Consider the following 5,142-nt stretch of genomic DNA (forward strand, 5'->3'; position numbering starts at 1 on the left):
GTTGATTCACTCACTTGAAACTGAGTTGGGCTTGTGACTTCAAATTATACCTTTGCAACATAACAGTCGAATTCATTCAACTGAAATATATGTAAACGTTTTACTCTTCAAACTTTATTACAGATACATTTTTTCACATGCCACCTGCTACCATATATTATATTATGTTTAGTCAGTGCTGAAAGTTGTTTTAGATTTAATGATTGTGAAAAACTGTTCTTTAATCTTTTGTTTATATTGTGCCGTGCGTATTTTTTGTTTGTTTTATCTTTTCTACTACTGCGGGATGCTTATCACCAAAGAATGCATACACTGACAATAAAGTGTGTTATCTCATAAATTAATTTGAAAAATGTTAAAAGCTCTCTATTTATGTGACTGTCTGGGGTATATTTATACCCACTGAGATGAGGAAAGTATAATATATAAAATAAAGCATTAAATGCCAAATCTCATAAACAGTCACCTCAAAACTAAAGTGCAAAATGAAATTTCATTTTTCTCCTCCCAAAAACAGAATAATCCTTAATTATTTTATCATCCAGCAAGAAATTCAGTACATTTTTTGTCATAAGTGCCATAATCCCCTGTTTCCTTTGTTAGATGAAAAATAGCCTGGGGCTTTTTTAGAAGTACATCCCTATGCTGTCCAGCCCCAGATCCACCATCCAGCCCCTGAGCACCTGTTAAAGGCCGCTTCTCCTCTGCATCTAATAAACAGCTCCAACTCTTGATCCTCTGGCATGGCGCGGACGCAGCTCTTCATCCCTCACATCTGTGATTCCCCGAGCATTTTCCCCAAAAATCCCCTCAGCTACTCAGTGATCTCTCTCAGCTGTTAGCGTACCCTCGGGCCAGGGGAGCCTCGCTGTGTGCTCCAGCTGCAGGCTTTGCTGTGGTCATGGGGCCCCGCTGAAGGGCACTATTGTCCATTCATGGGGTTCACTGTGTGAGAGGTCAGCTGAGGGAGAGCCCGCGCTGGGGCCTGACAGGAAATGAAGGTGGAGTGGCAGTTATGGCGATAGTGTGAGGCTTAAGCCTGAATAAATAAAATAGACCAAAAATAAGGACAGAATGAGTTGAGTCACTATTTTATGCTGTATGAAAAAGAGTAATGAAAAATCACATTTACACCTTAGTTTCTTTGATCAAAAACTTCAAATCTCTCTTTATTTGGTGTCTGTGTGCACTGAGAAGTTCAGCTCGCGCCTCACAGATGTGCCGATAAATCTTCATTTCTCACCCAGTTAAGCAATTCAGTCGCTTCAGACGGAGCCCTACTTCAAGCCAAAGGCACCTTTCAGGATCCAGAGAAACTGCAGAACAAATTGGAGAACAAACAGTCACACTGGGTCATTCTCATCATCCTTTATTCGAAAAAGTCAAGGATCTCAGGAGGAGGGCGGGCTGCACCCAACAATGAACAATAACACACATGTTGTGATACTCATGCTGACACTTTCTAAAATGGCGTTTGTCACATAAATCTTTTATAAGCCCTGCTCACAGTCCTCCATCCGGGGGGCAGCTGAATGGTTTTACAGGGGACGGAGAATTCATCAAAGACCAGTCGAAAGGCTTTGTGTTGAGACTGCAAATATTAGCCCTGCCTCAGTGAAAGTGAAGGACACTAAATGTCTTTGGCTGCACTGCAAGACAGATGTTAAGTGAAAAATATGGTCAAGTTAAGATCCCTCCAGTGGTCGTCAACCTTTTTTTGCCAAAGTCCCCCGTAGCCCTCGGCTAAAATACCACTTTGTCAGCCATTTATAAATAGGAAAGCCTTGATTTTAATGTGACATAATAAAAAGATGGTTACATGAGTCTATGTTAAGGTTTGGTTTTGGGCGGTTTTCATTAAAATGTCATTTTATAGTGCTGCAAAAATAACTGCTTGCAAATGAACGTACCAAGGTTTCTCATTATTAAAAATGAAAAAAAGATCTGTAGGTGTTAAAGTGATCGCTGATTCAAATGAGCAATGCATGTCTATCTATCTGGTGAGCTTTGTGATTTATCTGCATTTTTAAAAGCTTACAGTTGACTAAAATTGTACAAGATTTTATTTCAGTCCTTTTGGCAGCTTCAGGGATAAACAGTAATAATGTCGGGGGAGGTTAAGCACAGGGTTTAGTTATAGTACCATTTACACACAATTCTAGGAGAGAAAGAAAAAAACAGTAGGAGAACCTCAGGCATCATTCACAGGTGAGTTAAAAGAAAGGTCTGTGGCGTTAGCTCTGATTCTTCTCCAGGCTAACCAACAATTTATAGATGATGGAAAAGGCAATATGTGATTTTCTTGGGAAAGTTGTCATCCCCACCTAGGTTGTAAAACTGCAATAGCTCTGCTGAGCACGCCATAGGCTCAATCTCTACTGTGTTATATATTATTCAGAGATGTGCACAGTGTCTTAACACACATTCAATGAAGTAGAAATCTTTGAGATTGTTACTCTAATCCCAATTAGCATTTTAAGCTCACCCTCAATCTTTCTGGTTAACTCTGCAGAAGTACCACAGGCTGTGATTAAGATGGATTAACCACTATAACAGTCCTCAGAGTGTAATTAGCCTGCTATAATTCAGCGTTTTAAAGAGGTTTAAATAAAAAACAGCTTCAAGATAAGATAAAACAGACAAATTTACAGAATGAGGAACCGGTTCTCTTCATAGATGAACACAGTACTTCCATTATATTCATCTATATAATCATTTAAACATATGCACATAGGTAAAAAGTCAAAGCCATAATGATATGAAGTTAGCTCACACTCTCACTGAATTCACCGCCTGTGCAGCTAAAGTCTAGAGATGCATTGACTTCCACATAGTTAGACTAATGGAAGGATTTTAAACTCAGGAGGGAGATGTCTGAATCTCCACACATAATACAGCTAATTATTTCTGTACAAGCGGCTCTTTTTCAGCGGCAAACAAAGGCTGGAATTAAAAAAAAGAGGTGCAGTCCCTCTATTAGGGGGGAAAACACTGAGGATGCTTGAGGGAATTTTTTTCAAAGCCCCTTATGAAGCTTATAACGAGAGGCGAAAAAATTAGAAATTTCTTTCACTGAACCAGTGTCGATTTTCTTTTGGTACCAAACAAGGTCACATATTTTCAGCCAGAGATAATGAGAAACCCACTGAGAGACGCAGACCACAGACGAAGAGGTAAAGCTTCGACATCAGCTGCGGTAGTCTTTTCTGTTTTCTATCCACCGAAGAGCGAAAAAAGGAAAAGAGTAACAATTAGGCTTCAGACAATAACAGACAAAAGTGATGATCCACATCCTCATGGTGCGTGCTCAGAGGTGTGGAGGGGGGGTGGACACAGACACAGAGGGGTGTTGAGGGATTATGGGCCCAAAGGGTGTCTGAACGGCAGACCAACTGACCTTTCTCTACACTGCACTGGCGACTGGTAATCAGGGGCAATTATACCGGCTTCATGGCCGCAAATCACCTAATCCTGTAGTGGGAGTGGGAGCCAAATGTAATTAAAGCACTCTGGTACACTGACCCCGTGCCTAGCGGAACTAAGCCCACTAGCCAACCAGGGCGGTCTAAAACGGCTAACTTTAGCATCAGTCCGGGGGCGGAAGACCAAAGTGAGAGAACCACCTGTTTGCTGCGGCCGCGTCCTCTTTATCCCCCCTGACACCAAGCTAAACAGAGCTTTACATAACGTGTGTACATGTGTCTGTGACCTGGATGACACCTCGTGCTGCTTCCAAGTCAAGATCAAGTGGAATCATTTCATGCATAAAAATAGAAAGTTTGTGTTTCTTTATTGTAATTTTCAATGACATTTGATTTGTTGTGCCTATCCTGCTTCTTTTCCCCCATCAGTAAGACCCAGAAAACAACAGCATCCACAAGAAAAATAACCAATTAATTTTAATGCGATTCAGCCACGAATTAGCTGTTGCAAAATATATATATATATATATCATAGAGTTCCACTATGGAGAACCTTAAAAATACCCGAGAATTAGAGAGTCCAAAACTTGTGAAACCAGCTGTGCTGCATCCCGCAGTTTGGTTCCACAGAAGAGAGGCTGGCAATCAGTTGTGTTTCAGGAAGAAGAAAAAAAAATCCCTGTGAATTTACAGCCATGAGACATGTGGCGGTATGACACGGTTTTGATATTTGAATGAGATTTGTTGACGCTCCCTTACAGCAGTCACTCTTATCGGTCTTATCGATGAACATGAATTGGAGCCAACTTTACCTTTACTAACATCAAAGTTTTTGTTCACCTCTGGACTCAAACCTAAAGTCCTGCATTGTTTGACCAATCCATCACCTCTTGAAGATATACGCACTTATACTCCATAACCTTACTTTCCCCCTCTGGCTTGCTGTAGTCATTGCTCTGAATGAATACTTCAGATGGGTTTACACTCAATTCAGTTTAAAGACCAATGTCTGTCAGACAGACGATAAAGAGTTATGATGATAGAACACCATGAGCCCAAAAAATGACACGTTACATTAAAAAAGGAGAATTTGTACTCAGCAGGACATAATGTAACTTGTTTTGAATATGATGTAATAATTATATTCACATTCAATATGAACTCTGACAACAATGGATTGACTCTCAGTTTACTAATACAAACTTACAAAAGGTTTCAAAAACCAAGACAACAAGTATACTTAGAGTGCAGGCAAGATGATAATTGTTGAGCTCAGTGAGTATATTGATTTATATTGTTAAGGAAAGTTTCAATCAAGAGGAATTTTCCTTTATGTTGTAGAGAGGTGAAGAACTTGAAGTCGGTGCTCATCAATATGTGAGTCAGGCTGCAGAGTCGGACTTAAAGTCAGTCTGCTGACTCCATTACCAGCCTCCCTCCAAACCCAACTCCAACAGCAGATTGATCACTCTGCACAACCAACTCTGACAATTAATAATGACTGCAGTCTTTATTTCCTCGCTGACTTCCTCCCTCAGAGTGCAAGTTTCTGTTCCTCACAAGTAAGTGACACCAGGCTGAAACCTCGCGGCACATATTTACGACTATAGCTTTAGATTTAGTAGATTCATCTATACAACAGAAAGGTGGCACCACGTCAGGATGGATTAGAACGTATTCCCATGTCACTCTTTACGCTATCAAATGCACCTTTTACTTA

Source organism: Labrus mixtus, chromosome 4 (assembly GCF_963584025.1).
Source record: "Labrus mixtus chromosome 4, fLabMix1.1, whole genome shotgun sequence".
Lineage (NCBI taxonomy): Eukaryota > Metazoa > Chordata > Actinopteri > Labriformes > Labridae > Labrus > Labrus mixtus.